We start from the raw sequence: 19,595 nt of genomic DNA on the forward strand, positions 1-19,595 counted from the left end.
CAAAAATTGACAAACTTTAAAGGAATGAGCAGACAGAACTTGTGACTACTTGACTCTACGCAGAAGCTTTTTGCATCTTCATTTTAGAAAATGAAGTGATTAGCAGGGGATTTTAGATCTCAATGGTGCCATGTTTTGTAAAATTTTAGTTAGCCAAGACTTAGACATCTTACACAGAAGTGTTTTAAGCTGTTTGCGAAATGTGTTGCTGCAAGAAACAGCTGCCACCTTTTTTCCCATGCTCATTTCATATTTGTTTCATAATGTTGGGCTATGAGTCTGTAAAGTGCGTCGTCTGCTTTGGAGGTACATTGGTCCTTTAGATCTGTTTTTAAGTGTCTGCCTAATCTTGTTCAATGTCCTGCTCTGAAGTATGTTTTTGCTGTAGTTTTTGTTTGTTTGCCTGTGCAACATCACTCATCAGTCAACCTCTGATAGTGGCCTTAGCCACCATCCATAGTATCTGTGCCGACTGAACTGTACCGTTGTCTGTAAAATAGTTATACATATGGGGTTTCAGTAGCGTCTTACCCCTGGGCAGTGTATAGGATGAAATATTGAGACAACAGGGTTTCCTGATGTTCCAGTCTACTGTCAAGCACACTGGGACATGAACCGTAAGGGGTCCTTCTAAGGTAGCGGTATAATATGGTTGGTGTGGTCGGGTGGGAGGTTAAGAAGTAGTAGAGCCATGATTGGGTGCCCTATACGGCCTAGAAGTAAGAGTATACCTTGTCCTGTGGGTGAAGAAGGCACCATATATGTAGAAGACCTTGATGATCAAGGGTCCCATAGTAGTGCCTTGCTTCTATTGTTGTTAATGTCTATTGGACCAGTGCGGTCCAGGACCGCATCTGGTGCCAGTTTCTAGCCCATCCTCCCCTATAATGATGTTCAGTTTGGTAATGATCCTATTGAGATGTAAGAGTAATGAAACCATTAGGGGCGTAGATTGACCTTATGCATAGTACTTTAGGGTTGGTACGCAGTTTTGCTAAGATGAATCTTCCTTCATCCTCTGTCCAGGATCAGAGGATTGTGCACATGAGTGATTTGTGTATGTTCATGTGCATGTACATGTTTGTTGTGCTGTAGTGGGAGAGTGAGCTGATAGGGGTTAATTGATATATTTATGGCTATAAATGACTTTTCCCCACCCAGTCCCTCTTATCTATCTTGGTTAAGTTCGTGGATAGGCGCATCTCTTGTATCAGATCTATACCCGCTATATTTGAGATGAGAGAATACTTTCTTTAATATTGTTGCTTAAGCCATTTAATGTGATAATAGTAAGAGGTTTAGTTGCTATAAAATGGTCCAGGAAAGGATAGGGGGGACGAGATGAGGTGGGTAGCCTATCAATTTCTAGAAGGCATGAATAAGTCAGACCCCCCCCCCCCCCCCCCCCCCCCACAGGATATTGCGGCATGGCTTAGCAGATTTAGCAGCACAAATTTGGAAATTTAGCAGCATTTGTGCGCCATTTTATTTTACTCAAAATCATTCATTTTCAGCCTGTAATCAACACAAACTGTTTTAGCAGAATATTCCACTTTGCAATAGGCATGTTTAAAGTGTCTGCAGCTCTATGGAAGATCAGATCCACATCTAACCCCGTGGGAGGGAGCTGTATTTCTCCCTGGGATGTTCTAGTCTAGCCCATTTATGCACCCCTTCCGGGGCACTGATGCCTTCCGGATCCAGGCATGACACCTCTGGTCCTTTTAGCCAGTCACTGGCGACTATAAATAATGTCAGGTGTCACAGTACTGATTCATGTTGGGGTATCCTAAGTGGACCTTTAAATTCTTTTAAAGTTCTTGCTGATGAGAGTGTTGCGAGTCAATGGTGTACAACTTTCTGCCTCCCTGGGACTGGTTGGTACAGGTACAAGGCTGGTAAGGGTTGTGAACATGTATTTGGCGCAGGCTCGCCCACTTGATGCTATACATATGTTGTTGGGAGCTTCACAGCTCAGATTATTTTTATTTCTTATTCTGTGCTGCTGGGCTTTTGGGATCTTAGAGGCTTCTGAGCTGTCTTGGGCTGCTGAGGAGTCTTCCATACAGGCTCTTCAAGTTTGCTGGCCTTGTGCAGGCCTTGCTGGGATGTTGATGGTTGTTCTCTTGTTAGGCACAGTCTAGCTCCTCATGCAGGCAGGCGGGTACGTTCTCCTTCCCTCTACAGCAACAAACCTTTGCGAAGGAATCTGGACTTGGTGCTGGTCTAGAAGCCCTCCTCCACCATGACTTACCGTTCAGAAGTGTACTATATGAAACATGTGTCAAGGTTATCAAGCACAAAGCTGCTCTTGAACATTAAAGCAGCAACTTTCTGCTGTTAGTTAAAGACTGGCTGCATGTAGCAGCATACACTGGGGAGAACTGGGACAGTCTTTCCGGAACCAAAGTGAAGCTGCGGCCATTATTAGTAGGAGAGCAGCAACCCAGAATACTGGCAACATGCTTGCACTAGTGGAGATATATATATATATATATATATATATATCAATATCAATAAGACTCTAATCCTGATCTCTGGAGAACCCCCGATCTCCGGAGAACCCTCACACTCAAGGACACCGCCGGAGGAGAGACGAGAGCCGACCCAGAAAATGAAGGTGAGAATTATTTTATTGTGGTCATAAACAGCCTGCCAGCATAACGTTTCGGCCTACCCAGAGGCCTTGGTCACGCAACGCCAATGAGGATGCAGGTAAAATGTTAAGTGCAAACAAAACTGCGACATGATTGGTTGCCACATAGCCAGATACATGGACACAGAAAACATGAATGTCAAACCTCACATAAGTATAAAATGCACATGTCATTATTTATTTAAAAAAAAGAGAGCAATAAAAGCAATCCTTTAAAAAACAATAAATAACATGACAGTAATTATTGAATAAATTCATTGTAAAATACATTAGTGATATGTGCAACAAAAATGCAACTGTGCGGAAAATATATACCACAGCATGCATGCAAAATCAAACCCAAGTGAGTAATTGTATGACAACAGCCCAATGTTCGGAGTTGGGGACATACATGTCAATGAGGCAATTTAGTGCAATCATTGAACGCAATATATATATATTACATGTGCAAAGTGAAAGAATGTGAAAGAGCGAAAGCTCTGAATAATTTTAAATTGATGCAAGCAGATGATTAAAAACACTTTAAACCGTGCGAAAATTTCAGTAGAGCATCATCACCATTCCCACCGTGCGAAAATTTCAGTAGAGCATCATCACCATTCCCTAATCAATATATCCTAATGATTGGGAAGTATATCAAAAAGAGTTTTTCTGTTCAGTTCTCAATGATGCTACTGTACATAAAGGGGTTATTAAAACTGGAGACCGGTATGAAAATCTTCGCTGGCATTGAGGCCTAGAGGGGACTTGCAATCTAATTCCACAATATACCTTGTTTCTTGAGCACGTAAAATGGCTTCACTATTTCCTCCCCTTCTAAGGGGAGAAACAGCATCTATAACAAAGTATTGCAGCAAGTGACTTTTATTCTCATGGAAGTCTTTGAAATGATGTGCGACTGGGTAAGCGGTGTCACTAGTGTTGATGGCCCGGATGTGCTGGAGTATCCGTTTGTGGACCTTCAACTTGGTACTGCCAACATATTGCAGGCCACACGGACACTCCAGCACGTACACCGCGTACTCAGTTTTGCACGTTAACTGCTTGTGGATGGTACGGGGGCTATCCGTAAAGGGTATATTATACTCTGTCCTACTCACCCCGTGTTTGCACGCTTTGCAGGAAGAGCATTTCCTAAATCCCTTACTAGCCTGCAACCACGTTGTGTTGGTTCCCACCTCTGGGCTAGATTTAACCAAAGCATTGCTCATGGAGCGTGCTTTTCTGAAAGAAATTTCAGGTTTAACTGACATAGAACTACCGATGACAGGGTAATTCCGCACCAAGTTCCAGTTTCTGTTCAGGAGCTTACGGAACGCTCGGTGCTGTCTATTATAAGTCAGTATGAGCCTTACAGGTTCTTTAGTCATCTTGGGGTCTGCTACCAAAGATTTTTTATATAGCAGTGCCTCCTTTCTAGGGATAGAGTTAGCCTTACGAATAGCCGTATCAAGAGATACGGCTGTATACCTCCTGTCCAGGAATAGCCTTTTACTGGCCTCCTGTGCCAGTTAACATTGGGATTCAGTACTGCAAATGCGTCTGATGCGCAGCATCTCCCCATAGGGGATACTGCGAATCAGATGCGCCGGATGATTACTTTTCGCATGCAGCACTGTTACCAGCTGTTGGTTTCCTATAGAGTACCGTCTCTAATTTGCTATTACTGACAACAACCTCCACATCCAAAAAACAAAGTCTCTCCTGGCTGAGATTGGAAGTGAAAACAAGATTCAAACTGTTGTTGCTGATCATATCAATGAAATCAGATGCCTGTTGTCTGGTACCCCGCCATATCAGAAATATGTTGTCAATATATCCGTACCAGTCTACCACATGTTCCACAACAATGTCATGGTATGTACCACAGAGGAACTGTTCCTCCCAGTAGCCCATGTGCAGACAGGCATAACTGGGAGAAAAACAGGCCCCCATGGCAACACCCCTGATCTGCTGAAAGTACTGGTTGTTAAACATGAAAAAGTTGTTATGCAGGCAATAAGAAATCATGGCCAACAGCATCTTATTATGTTCGAACATTTGGATTGATCTATTACCCAAATAGTATTGAATAGCCCTCAACCCATGAATGTGCTGGATGCTAGTGTATAAAGCTGATACATCCAGTGTGATTAGCCAACATTCAGAGTCCCACAGCACACCCTCTAATTTCCTCAAGAAGTGACCGGAGTCCTGTACAAAGGAAGGCAACGCTTTAACAAATTCTTGGAGGAAAGAGTCCATGTAAATGGTTGTGTTCTCCAACAAACCCCCGCGTGCAGAGATGATGGGTCTGCAAGGGTGTTTTTCAAGATTTTTACGAATTTAAGGGATCAAGTAGAAGACTGGCATAACTGGATGATCTTTTTTGAGGAATCTGAAGTCATCCTGACACAGTAATCCCACACTTTTCCACCCAAACAGTAATGATTGAAACTCTGCCTGTGCTTTTCTCACTGTGCAAATATCACACCATTTATAGCAGAGTACATAATTTAACTGAAGGTAGGCTTCTTCCAAATAAAGAGAACGGGGCCACAGTACAACATTACCACCTTTATCGGACTGGCGGATGATGGTGTACCTATCCGCCTGCAATTTTTTAACCAGTTTGGCATAGTTGTTGTTCTGAGCCGAATATATATATATTATATTTTACTGGCTTCATGGTGTCAGCGACTCTGTTCCTCCTGGAGACCAAACCGGGAGAGTAAAGTGACCCTGAGGCTGCCCTTTTCAAAGTTCAAACACTTCCCTCAATCCTAGGGAAGTCCATAATTTCTTTGTGTCCAGGTTTTCCAGACTCCTGATTTGAGGAGTCTCAGGATTGATCTGGTAAAGAAAAGTTTGTGTATTCGAGTAAGACAGAGCCCACTGCTAAGTAACCAACAACAACAACACAGGAAGAATGGAGGCGGTGTACATTGTACTCAAGCTTAGAAGAATCGACCGTAACACAGCAGAGAGTTGGCAGATTCACACCAACCCACAAGGTAAATCAGTTTTCAGAGAGGGGATCCTAAGCAGGAGTATATGCAGAACAGGAGCCTGTGTGAAGGAGATGGGACTCTAGCACATGCAGAGTTTTCTAGCGGACTCCACCGTTCACAAAACTGATGTAAAACATATGCCCACATCTTCCACACAGAAGGAAGGGAAAGGACCACAGAACTCTTATATACCTTTAGCTGGGAAGAGCCAGTTGATATTCTTATTATGAGAGGAACGCATAAAAAGGCTTGTACTGCTGGACTAATTATTGATGCCGGCACTACCACCATTCAATTGATCACTTGGTTAAGGGGGTGGTAGCAAGCCTGGTTTCAGGAGATGGGTATTTTTTGGGTGCCCCATTGTCTGTAAAGTACAGCTCTATTGACTAAGAGGAAAGAAAAAGAGGGAGCACCTGCATCAAACTTGGATTTTTGCAGAGTTCACTGGATAAAATACATGACCAGCTCAGAAAAGTGAACAAATAGGGCGGCATCGTTTTTCCAAGCTGGGCACAGAAGTTTCATTCCAATATCTGTGTACCTGTATCTCAGGTTAGGTTTGCACTAGGATGCCGCTTTTCACGGGCAGTTTTGTAAAAATCGCAGCCTTTTTACAAAATTGTCGATTTTTGTTTTTATTTTTTATATTTTATTTTATTTGTATTTTGTTTTGTTGCTATTAGCTCATTCCTGCATTTTTTGATAAGTGGGGAATAGTCATGAGGATTTGGTAGCTTCTCATTTTTAGACCTCAAAAATAGATAAAGTAGAATGATACTACCCCACATCTCTTGTTATGTGACTTCCAATGTGCTGCTGTTAATTGTTTCGGTGTCGAACATGATGAGGAAGGAGATCATGTTCGAAGTCTGCAGGGGGGAAGGAGATCATGTTCGAAGTCTGCAGGGAACACTTAGTAGGTAAGTAGTAGAGTTGTCCTGTGGCTCAGAGGTGCTTAATGGAGGGTAGTATCCTTGGAGACAATTGCAAGCAAAAGGTGGAATGCTCGGCCATCTATCATGTCACTTGTGCTCACTCTGCAGTTGAAGGTTCTTATTGTTAATCAGTAAAACAGCAACCAATTATATGATCAAAAGGGAGTAAGAAGTGCATTCAAAAGAAAAGATGTAAAGCAAGAACATGAAATGCATTATCATATAAAAAGAAAGAAGGAATAGCAGGGTAATTCTGAGAGCCCAACAACAATCTATTCAGATGGTGTTCCTTTAAACTCAGTTGTGTTTACTTGGTCTCCGTGAAGTTAAGGGTGGTATTGTTCATGATAGAGTTTGTTTGTTACAATGGTGATCAAGATTTGTCACTGGAATAAACAGCACTGTTTTGAGCACTTTTTATCTGAGTAGTTCCGGAAGATGCGATTAGGTGGTCTCCCTTGTCATGTTGTAAAGTTAGTGTCTTGATGCTTAGATACCAATTTGGTCAGTAACGTTGGGGGAAGTTTCTATTTCTGGGTTTTTCCAAGCTGGTGAAGCAGGTCATCTATTCTGGATTGATGAAGTCATTAGGAGTCCTATCTTTAGGTTCGAGGCATGTGGGCTGCTAAATTCATATCTGTAGCATAGATCGCCGCCTAGTGTTGGGTCCGGATGATTGCACATTGTTGTCCTGGAAGAGTCTTCGAAGTATCACGAGATAGGTGGCTCCTCCCCTGGACTACAGTGCGCATGGGCATCGACTCCATCCCCAGATTGTTTTTTTCCGCCATTGGGTTCGGATGTGATTTCGACGTCTCCTGTTCGGAATCGTAAAGGAACTTTATCTAGGCCAAAAGGCCTTCTCTGCACCGTCGGTATTGTTCGCGTTCGGTCCCGTCTCTCTTCCGGCTCGTAGAGTCGGATATCCGGGGGGTCGTGAAACTCTTCGCTGATCGGGGCCTAATCGACGCAGCGAGACTTCGACGGCATGGAGCGGAGTCCATTCAAGAAATGTCCCGTGTGTGGGTCCAAGTACCCACACATCGATGTCCATCCTGTGTGCAACAAGTGCCTGTCGCCGGACCACGACGAGGCCAACTGTATGGCCTGTTCCAGATTTCGATCTAAAAAAAACGATCAAGCTTCGGCGCGTGGCGCGCCTTAAGGCCCAGCGATCGGCTCCAGCACCGGTGGACATCTTTGACGACCCCGCGGAAGACGAACAAGTGCGTCACCTGCAGATTTCCCCTACCCCGATGGAGGTCGAGTCCGAAGACGGAGCTGACGACCACAGTCCCGACGTTGAAGAAATCGTCGAGAAGGTAGGGGACGACGATGAAGCATATGGGGCCATGGAAGATAGCTCGGAGGATGAGCTATGCCCCGTTCGTACTCTTACGAAGGCTCAGGTCACGGGTTCGCCACGCGGCCTTACCCACGACCTTACACCTCGATCCACGGCCCCGCCTTCCGGCTCGGCTACGGACACCTCCGTGGAGCCGCCATTACAGAAAACGAAACCGAAACCCTCGGTACCGGTGAAAACAAAGATGGCCGACACGCCATCGAAACCGAAGACGTCCGCTCCGGTGCCGACGCCGTCGTCTTCGGGGGCCCCCAAACAGACGCAAGCTGCAGACCAGGCTAAGGTGCCGAAGGTGGTTGCGGAGCCAAGCTCGAAGAAGCCCATCGGGTCGGAGTCTACCAAGGGAGACAAGCCGACGCCCAAGAAGACTGCCGTTCCTGCATCGGGAAAGTCTGTCGCGACGAAGACCAAGGGGCCCGTCGACTCGAAGTCGGTGAAGGCCGCAGAGCCGAGGTCTGGGGCCGTGACCCCTAAAGGGAAACCGATCGATCCGAAGCCATCGACGTCTACGGTAGTGGACAGTGTAACGGACGCACCGGTCACGAGTGCTCCTCGGCCGGATCACCACAAGTCGGCCACGCTCGGGTCTTCCCCAGGGGGCGGACCACGGACATCAGTCGGATCGACGAAACCGTCAGCTTCCTTTACGAAGCAGGTCTCGGACTCCCTCAAGCGCCTTAAGGTCAAGGCTTCAGCATCGGAACCGAAGACTCCTTCCGCGCCGAAGCTACAAGACGCACCGAAGACCTCATCGGCACCGCTCGTCTACACGTTGCCGCCTAAGGTGGCGCCAAAGGCCTTTGCACCGCGGTCGGTGCCCAAAGACACCGTGTCGACGTCCACTCCACCGGCTGGGACCGTGGGTCCTCGACAACCTTTGGTTGAAGAACGTTCAGAGCATTTCATCGATGCCGACACCGGCAAACTCACGCTCTACAAGAGGAAGATTACGTCGCAACCTTTGCAGTCCTTTACAATTCCTCTGAAACGTAAAAAGACTGCAGCAGACACCCCCGTTCTGGTGGAACAAATTCTTCCTCAGCATAGGCGGAGTGCCACACCTTCACCCACGTACTCAGATGGGGATGGAGGGGACCAAGATGAGGAGTACAACTTCCCTGCTCATACAGAGCTTGATGAGCAGCAGGAATCATGGATGGATACTGGTGATCAAGGGGACCAGCGGACGGTCCAGGATCCACAGGTCTTTCACGTAAAACAGTCCCCCACAGAAGATTCTGCGGCGTTTAATGCCTTAATCGAAAGGGCAGCTACAAACCATTAGGTGGAGATGCATGCTGACCCCGTGGAAGTGGACTTCCTTTTTGACACTTTCTCTACTGCTGAAAAAACTGTCAAGACTCTCCCCATGTTGAAAGGGGTCCTTAAGCATGCGGCAGACATTTTCAAGGAACCCACAAGATCCCGGGTGGTAAACCCACGCATCGAGAAGAAATACAGACCGGCACCTGGCGACCCCACCTACATACGGGGCCAGTTGCCTTTGGACTCTTTGGTGGTCTCTAATGCCCGCAAGAGGGCAAACTCCCAGACGACGGGTGAAGCTCCTCCCCAGACAAAGAGTCAAAAGTGCTGGAGGCATCTGGGAAGAGGGTAGCAGCTCAGGCGGCCAACATATGGCGCATCTCAAACACGCAGGCTCTGTTGGCCAGATACGATAGGGCACACTTCGACACCCTAGAGCAGCTGTTACAACACCTCCCAGACCAGTTTAAAGAGGGAGCTGAGATGCTTATCCAGGAGGGGAAGTTCATCTCCAACGCTGCTATAAAGTGTGCGCTAGATGTTGCAGACACAGCAGCGAGAGCGATCAACACTAGTGTGATGTTGAGGCGTCAGGCATGGCTCCACATCTCGGGATTCAAGCCAGAGATACAAACTACTATCCTCAACCAACCCGTTAATCCTGACAGGTTGTTTGGCCCAGAGGTGGACACCACCCTGGAGAAGATCAAAAAATATACCGGGACTGCCAAATCCATGGGAGCTCTCCAGTCACAACAATTTAGGGGGAACACTTTTCGTCGCTCAGGCACTTGAGGTGTTAACAGAGGGCACATGTCGCAGCAGACGCCATTCAATAAAGGTGGCGCACAATCCTCCTACAGCAAGCAGGGCAGAGGTGGATACAGAGGAAACAGTGCCAAGGGTAGAGGCAGAGGCAACAACAGTTCCCGTACCTCTGCCGCCAACAAACAGTGACTCCCTGTCACTGCCCCCGACCATCCAACACCTGTCGGGGGGAGACTTCAACTGTTCCTGCCCGTCTGGAAGTCCATCACCACAGACAGGTGGGTCAGGAAACGTATCCAGTTCGGCTATTGTTTAGAACTGACATCCACCCCACCACCCATGCCCCCAAAACACCGTCCTATGTCAGCAGAGCACTTGCACTTATTGCAGCAGGAGGTTCTAGTGATGCTGCAAAAAGGCGCAATAGAGCTCGTGCCGGTGGAGGAGGAAGGCACAGGGGTTTATTCCCTGTACTTCCTCATCCCAAAGAAGGACGGCTCGCTCAGACCGATTCTGGACCTCCGCCCCTTAAACCAGTACATTCTTTCAGAACACTTTCACATGTTGACACTGCAGCAGGTTCTTCCCTTGTTACAACAGGGAGACTTCCTCGCAACCTTGGACCTCAAAGATGCTTACTTTCACATACCACTCCACCCCTCCCACAGAAAGTACCTCAGGTTCACCATCCAAAACAGGCATAACCAGTTCAAGGTGCTCCCCTTCGGAGTGACCACTGCTCCCAGAGTGTTCACAAAATGTCTGGTGACAGTGGCGGCACACCTTCGGAGACAGAGTATACATGTCTACCCTTATCTGGACGAGTGGCTCGTGCACGCAAAGTCAGCCCAGCAGTGCGCCGCCGACATGACCCACACCATTCACCTCCTTCACAGTCTAGGATTTACACTGAACTACCCGAAGTCACACCTCCAGCCAGCCCATGTGTGGCAGTATTTAGGCGCGACTATCAATACTCTGGCTGCCACAGCTCAGCCAAACCCAGCGAGGATCGCCAACATCCAGTCGCTGATCCAAAAGTTCAGACCACAACACTCGCTCCCAGCGAGAGTGTTCATGCAGTTGATAGGCATGATGGCCTCCTGCATCTTCATAGTCCCGCACGCGAGACTCCATATGCGTCCGCTCCAAGAATGCTTAGCGCATCAGTGGACTCAGGCTCAAGGACAACTAACCGACCTAGTGTTGGTGACGGGTCGGGCATACAACTCTCTGCATTGGTGGAATCCACACAACCTTTGCAAGGGCCGACCGTTCCAGGAGCCTGTGCCACAGATTACTCTAACGACGGACACGTCTCTCCTAGGATGGGGAGCGCATGTGCTCCACTATACGGTGCAAGGGCTATGGACAACGCAACAAAGGAAGATGCACATCAACTACTTGGAGCTGATGGCAATCTTCATGGCACTCAAGTCCTTCAAAGTACACCTGTGCAACAAAGTCGTGTTGATCCGGACGGACAACATGACAGCCATGTACTACATCCAAAAGCAGGGAGGTACGCACTCTCCACAGTTGTCTCATCTGGCTCAGAGCATGTGGAAGTGGGCCATTCAGAGGAACATCTTCCTCATGGCGGAACACCTCCCGGGCACTGACAATCAGATGGCGGATCTGCTCAGCAGGTACAGCCACCAGATGCACGAGTGGGAGTTACATCCATCAGTGCTCCGCCCGTACTTCCAGCAGTGGGGTCATCCAGAGATAGACCTGTTTGCCACGGAGGAAAACGCAAAATGCCAAAGCTTTGCCGCCAGGTTCCCTCACCCACAGTCGCAGGGCAATGCGATATGGATGAACTGGTCAGGCAGATTTGCGTACGCTTTTCCCCCAGCGCCTCTCATTCAGCTGGTGGCAAGAAAGCTAAGGCAACACTCGATGATGCTCATCCTAGTTGCTCCAACGTGGGCGCGACAACCGTGGTACACCACGTTCCTCGAACTCTCTGCGGTACTGCATCAAAGACTGCACCTCACACCCCGGCTCTTGACGCAGAACCGTGGAGACATTCAGCACCCAGATCCGCAGCAGCTCAATCTGGCGATCTGGCTCCTGAGGTCTTAGAGTTTGGCTACCTTGATTTGCCCCCTGAATGCATGGACATCATCCGGGAGGCGAGGAAGCCCACTACCAGAGCTTGCTATGCAGCAAAATGGAAGCGGTTTGTCATCTACTGTACCGAGCACGCTATTAACCCGCTCGATGCCTCCATTCCTAATATCATCTGCTATCTGTTGCATCTTTACAAATGCAATCTAGCGTACGCTTCCATTAGGATACACTTATCCGCCATAGCGGCTTACCTTCAAAACAGGCAGCATCTCTCTGTCTTCAGGGTGCCTGCCATTAAAGCATTCCTAGAAGGGCTGAAGCGGGTCATCCCTCCCAGGACCCCGCCAGCTCCTGTGTGGAACCTCAATGTGGTGCTCACCAGATTGATGGGTCCCCCATTTGAACCTCTGCATTCATGTGAACTTCAGTTCCTCACATGGAAAGTGGCTTTTCTCATTGCCATAACGTCTCTACGATGTGTTAGTGAGCTACAGGCGCTCACCATCCAAGAGCCATTTATACAGATTCATTCAAACAGGGTGGTGCTGCGTACTAACCCCAAATTTCTCCCTAAGGTGGTGTCGCAGTTTCATGTCAATCAAACTATCCAACTGCCCGCATTCTTTCCCAACCCAGAAACGGTAGCAGGAAGGATGCTCCATACGCTTGATGTCAAAAGAGCGCTTATGTACTACATTGACAGAACACAACCCTTTAGAAAGACACAGCAACTCTTTGTTGCCTTCGCAGCTCAGCACAAAGGCAACCCCATTTCCAAAGCAGGAATAGCCAGGTGGATCGTTAAGTGTATTCAGATTTGCTATCAGAAGGCTAAGCGCACTTTAACAATCCCCCCCAGGGCACACTCCACACGCAAGTTGGGGGCCTCCATGGCATTCCTGGGTAACATTCCTTTGGAAAACATTTGTAGGGCAGCCACATGGTCTACACCACATACGTTTACCAAACATTACTGTGTGGATGTGCATTCCAAACAGCAGGCAGCTGTAGGACAGGCTGTTCTTAAAACACTTTTTCAGACTTCTGCAGCTGGCACGGGCGGCCGCCGTTAATGGAGGGACTGCTATGTATTCTATGCTACAGATATGAATTTAGCAGCCCACATGCCTCGAACTGAATATGCTACTTACCAGTATGCATCTGTTCTTGGCATGTAGGGCTGCTAACATTCATATCGCCCGCCCGGCGCCCGTGGCGGCTGCAGACTTTTTTTCTTACACTTTATCTCTAGCATGGCCATCACTTTCACTGTTAAACTCCATCTTTGCCACAATGGCTAAAAACAATCTGGGGATGGAGTCGATGCCCATGCGCACTGTAGTCCAGGGGAGGAGCCACCTATCTCGTGATACTTCGAAGACTCTTCCAGGACAACAATGTGCAATCATCCGGACCCAACACTAGGCGGCGATCTATGCTACAGATATGAATGTTAGCAGCCCTACATGCCAAGAACAGATGCATACTGGTAAGTAGCATATTCATTACACACACAGCTTCTGGTTTAAGAAGGCCACACTTTATTTTTGTTTGAGTTTGAGAGTAAGAAGAAAAGAGCAGCAATACATCCGAGTTTAGCAAATCTCAGTTAAAATTGGAAATATAAAAGTATACTGAAATACAACAGTTATAACAATCATGCTGTATGCATAAAAGGAAGGGGAGGAAAAAGAAGAAAAGCAAAAGGGAAGGCCAGACTTAATATCCAATGTTTTGATCTGTGGACAGAGAGCGTGAAAGGCCTTACACTGTACATTGGTGTAAAAAAATAAGTTCCCATAACCTGGATTTTATTCCTGCCCAGATCGTATGTATGGTGGAGGAAGCAACAAATAACTGGCGTGGACTTGTGTAGCACTTTATTAGGTGGTGGTTGTGAACGGGTCCTCTGCACTGTTTGGACTTCTAACTGTGGGGAGAAGGCAAGACCAGTGATGTCATAGAACTTGACATTATTGCAAATTAAGCAGTCCTTCAGGTCCACAAGGTTGTTTAAAATAAAATATCTTTTTCCATTTGTTCAAGTTGTCTTCCTTGTGTGTTAGTCTCTGATCAATGCTCACCACCTTTTCATGGATTGATCCCATATCTCTCTCTTGAAAGTTTTACCGTCTTTGGTAAGATCAGTGATCTTAGTATCTGTGAGCAGAAGGCTGGCCACTACTAAGGGGACTTTTTGAGGATAAAGTCGGATTGGTAGTAGTCATTTTTATTCCCGCTTACCCCCTCTGTGAAGAGTAGTTGAGGAAAGATGCCATTTTCCGCCATCTTATAAATAAAGTTGAGCAAGAAAGGGAGAGGCAACTCACCACCCACGGTTCTTCCAGTTATTGTGTCATCCAGCGGAAGATCGTGGCGGTGTACTGTGTTTCTTCAGGCTGTAGCACCACTAGTGTTTTATGCAATGCTGTCTTTTCTCACAGGCTATACGCTTTTAAGATACTGAGCAATATAAGGCCTAGGCTGCCAGGAGAAATATCTATGTTAGCAGTCGACGTTGTGGAAGGTCCTCATGACAGAAGGTGGCGTGCATGGTTCAGGTGCCTTTACCGACTAGTGGATAGTTCGCTGAAGAGTAGGAAAGAGGCAGATCTGTGTATCGTAGAAACAGTTGCAGAACAGTTTGCACCCCAGGGTGATCTCCTGATAATAGCTTTGTAAGGGGGTGCCTGTGTGCAGGTAGCAGCAGAGCTGGACTGCCAGTATTTGATTTTATGCGTCTCTGTAGGACATATTGTCACCAGGTTGAGAGAGAGAGTAGTGGAGAATCTCTCTTCACTTACCTCCCACCTGCAGTTGTGAGGGTACTTTGCACCCCAGTGTCACCATGATGGTCCAGTCCGGTTTCTCTGCATGCGTCATGCTCCTCTCATCACCCATACTGAGTGGATCCAGAAATATTTGAGCAGTAACTCTGTATGCTGGTAGGTGGCGCCGCCATGCTGCTACACATTGGTGCAGTTCCGCACCGAAAATAACTTTTAGACTTGTATAGTTGTCACTCCCACGAGCTGACGTCAGTTGCTTTTTAGGGCGAGCCTAGCGGCAGCTTGCATGGGCTGCTCTATCTGCAAGACTACTGTAGTAGAGTATGGGAAAGAAGTCAGCACCCACTCTCCGCTCATATTTTTCATTGGCTTGTGTTATTGTCTTTCGTAAATGCTGCCTTCGGATTCGTTAATATGCTTGTTAGTCCCCTCCTTAGTATGGCTTGTCTTCATTTGTAACCTCCCATGGCTACTGGCCCCTTTACTTCGGTTGTTATATGGGATGGGACCTGTTATTTAGTCTGTAAGCACTATTTACTTTATAGAGTTCCTCTTACTGCAGACCGGACATGTGCTGCTTCAGCTGAACCCGCGTGTGTGTTTTTGAAGCAACACTGCCGCCTCTTAACACGGGCACCTGCTTTCAATCACTTTAACCTGGTAATTATCTTGTGTCTGTTTCAACCCTCCCAAGTAAAATGGATTTAGAAATGATTAGCGAATTAAGTCATGGGAGTTCCAGTTAGCACATAATCGTGTGCTAATGGGCTGTAGCAGACAACAGCAAATCTGTGTTGCATGTCATCTGCACTAAAGCCACCTGACGGGTTGTTTTCATAAGCCTGTTTTATTAACAACACCACCACCACGGACAATACCACTGCCAGTACCACCACAAATACCACCGCCACCAGCAGTACCACCACCACCACCACTGGTACCACTACCAATCAATCAATCATAGCATTTGTAAAGCGCCCTACATACCCGTGAGGGTCTCATGGCCCTACCTAGGAGCGCTGCTACTGTTCGAAGAGCCAGGTCTTGAGGAGTTTCCTGAAGGTTAGGAGGTCTTCGTTCTGCCGTAGACGGATAGGGAGGGTGTTCCACATCTTGGCGGCGAGGTGGGAGAAAGATCTGCTGCCGGCAGTCGCTCTTCGGATGCGGGGCACGGTGGCGAGGGCGCGGTCTACGGAGTGGAGCTGGCGGGTGGGGGTGTAGAGGCTGAGTCGGCTGTTGGGGTATGCTAGTCCGGTGTCGTGGAGTGCCTTGTGTGCATGGGTGAGGAGCTTGAAGGTTATCCTCTTGTTAGGGAGACAGTGCAGGACTCTCAGGTGGGGTATGATGTGGCTGCAGCGGGTGATGTCGAGGATTAGGCATCCAGAGGCGTTCTGGATGCATTGGAGCCGTTTCAGGAGTTTGGCCGGGACTCCTGCTTAGAATGCGTTGCCGTAGTCCAGTCTGCTGACGAGGGCCTGGGTGATCGTCCTTCTAGTTTCGGTGGGGATCCACTTGACGATCCTGCGAAGCATGTGGAGGGTGTTGGAGGAGGAGACGGCGTTGACCTGTTTCATCATGGAGAGGGTAGAGTCGAGGATGACCTCTGGGTGGCGTGCGTGGACGGTGGGTGTAGGAGGTGCTCCTAGTTCAGTCGGCCACCGGGAGTAGCCCCAGGCCGAGGGGGGTGGACCGAGGATGAGGACCTCAGTCTTGTCCGAGTTCAGCTTCAGTCGGCTGTTTCTCATCCAGTCGGCGACGGCCTTCATTCCTTTGCGAAGGTTGGTTTTGGCAGTGTGGGGGTCGTTGGTGAGGGAGAGGTCAGCAGGGTGTCGTCTGCGTAGGAGATGATGTTGAGGTCGTGCCGACAGGCGACGTGGGAGAGCGGAGCCATGTAAACGTTGAACAACGTGGGGCTGATGGATGAGCCTTTGGGTACGCCGCAGATGATTTTGGTGGCTTCGGAGCGGAAGGGGGGGGGGCGGACGCTCTGAGTTCTGCCGGAGAGGAAGGAGGTGGTTTTTCTTGGATTCCAGCGTCGTGGAGGCGTACTCTTAGTGTGCGGTGGCAGAGCGTGGCGAAGGCTGCTGATTGGTCCAAGAGGATAAGAGCTGCAGTTTCTCCGTTGTCCATGAATACCAACTCCAATACCACCGCCACCACCAGTACCACCACCACCACCACCACCACCACCAATACCAACACCAATACCACCACCATCAATACCACCACGATCAATACCACCACCATCAATACCACCACTACCAATACCACCTCCAATAACACCAATTCCAATTCCTCCACCAACACCACCGCCACCAATCCCACCACCTCCGCGCCTCTCGCTCACTAGTAATAGCAGGAGCACTGTACAAGGCCAGAGCTGCAGCCGAGACCAATCCCCCCCTCCCTCCATGCCTGCCATAAAGCACATCCGCCCTTCACCAGGAGGTGAAGCCGGGACCCTACTACAGCTGGAGTGTTTTTATTTGGCCAAAGATAGCAATGACATTCCGCAATGCCACACTGCACACTCAAATCGCGAAGAGGGCAGGAAATACCCCCTGCCCCCTCTTGCCCCTCTTCCTGAATCACGACAGTGTAATCACAGAGCGAAAGTTGTTGGAGCGCTTTGTTAGTGTCTATAGCTCGGATCATATGTTACTCTCACTTCACACTTTGTGTCTGTGTAATTTACAACACTTACACATCTTCACCACTGCACTATTTATCACTAATTTGAAGATGTCACAGGCTGGCCTCTTCCTCTGATATTTACAATCTAACAAGTGAGAGAAGGCCCTGTATGTTAATACAATAGGTCTCGCATTTGCGAGAGTTTAAGCTATTAGTATTGTAGAGGTCAATGCCTTTTATTGTTCTAAAACCCAAAACATAAATAAAAGGCCTTGTCATTTACAATGCCAATAGCTCAAACCTGCATGAATGCGCGACCTATTGCATTGTAAATGCTTGTTCTTCTGTGCCACCAGACACGGATCAGGAGTGATCTCTCGTCTCTTTGAGGCAGTTTTTGAAACAAATTTCAGTGTGCCTATATAAGTCTAGTCCTAAAAGAGAGTGGATATTCATGCCTAGAGCTGTTTCTTTCTGGCACATTTTGGGGACAGTTGTAACACTCCTCATCTTCTGGAACTTGTCATTAGGATATTAACATTGTTGGTGTCTCCAGCTCCAGAGGCAATGGCAATGCCAACATTTTAGGGTCACCATCTCTTGTCATGAAAGTAACGTTTTTGATGTGGTTTGCTATGCTATGCTGTAGCAAGAGTTGTGCAGCTGATGTTGGGGGTGTCGGGAGAGGCCCGTGGATGCGTGTCACCTTTTTGGCATTTAAGGGACTGCTTCTGGACAAATATTGCTGGTCATCCAATGTCTTTATTTTTGTTTTTGCACACCATGAAAGCGAAACATACATACCTAGTTAAAGAGACGTTTCGAACATGCAGTAAAATGTACAAACAAATAAAACAATGTTAGAAACCATATTGTCGCATAATATTTGTTACAGTGATTTTACTCACCAGTGTAAAGTATTGTATCACATATAAAACGTCTGCCTCTCTTCCCATTAATGCGAGACCCCGAAAAGCTTATATATCAGAATAATTAATCTCCTACGAGGACGAGCGTGCACTGTGCAGAAAAAAATGAAATGATCATCTGTCTCTAAGCACCCTGCGCAAAATAGACAATTCGGGGTTACAAGATTTCCTTTATCCAATTTACTTGTGAAAGAAGCCAAGGGAAGGATACCGAAATGGAGTTTCATATAAAGGCTTGTAAAGGATGAATCCTATCCAGATACAGCTCAAAGTTTAAATGACATTTAAACAATAAAACATGTTCAGCAGTGGTGTTCTCCTTTTTTTGCTCGTTCCAGATCTGGTGCATCATAAGATTTCAAATAAGCCTGCTTAAGGTTTGTGAGGATATCTTTTTCAAGTGTAGTGGGAGAATACCACACTTCACCCATCATGATGGATTCACTTAGGCATTTGACCTTACTCAGCCACGAGACGCGTACTCCTTTGTCAATGCCAATTAGTTCTTCCAGGCCGTCCCTGTACAAGGGCAGTTTCGGCGTTGACCACAAACGCACCCACTACAGCAATGGTTTTAACAGCACTTCATTTACTATTGTAGCTAATGTAAGATCAAGACAAAGAGGCATAAGGAGAGTGCTTTGAGGAAGATTAAATCGTTCCCTCATGAAGTTATTTTCTATTTGTGTAAGTGCGAATACTCGAGCACAACCTCATAGCTCAGCCCCATATGAGGGCCCCTGCCAAAATGATAGCCCTATAAACTTCTAGGGCAGGGGAAACAGCACCACTGGAGGTAGTCTTATATTTTCTACCTATAGCATACGCCCTTTTGTGGGAGAATTGCCCTGCTTTTCTACACCCTAGGGGCCCAAGACAGGTTGTCAACCACTCAGACTCCTAGGTAGTCAAAGCATGTCCCTTGTTCAAGGGACACCCCATCCAGTGTCATCCTGCCGCCATAGAATCTATGATGATTCTGTGCCATGAATATGGACTTGGATAGGTTCCCCTCGAGGCTCCTCTTTGTGCAGAAATTGGAAAAGCTGTCCAAAAGGGATTGTAGGAGTGAAGATGTATATAATCTGGAAACATGAGTTTTGGAAAACTACTGCTTGCATCATGTCTGCACTTGGCCAACCAGACTACTGCTCCGTTGATGTAAGAGCTAAATAGGGTGGGG

At 47.5% G+C, this 19,595-nt stretch overlaps 1 protein-coding gene across 3 annotated transcripts in view; it reads left to right on the top strand.

Annotated features, from left to right (window-relative positions):
- Positions 1-19,595, top strand: part of KIF2A (kinesin family member 2A) — a 513,057-nt gene that overhangs the window by 365,322 nt on the left and 128,140 nt on the right. The gene's annotated exons all lie outside the window — the stretch shown is intronic.

This window comes from Lissotriton helveticus, chromosome 2_1 (assembly GCF_964261635.1).
Source record: "Lissotriton helveticus chromosome 2_1, aLisHel1.1, whole genome shotgun sequence".
Lineage (NCBI taxonomy): Eukaryota > Metazoa > Chordata > Amphibia > Caudata > Salamandridae > Lissotriton > Lissotriton helveticus.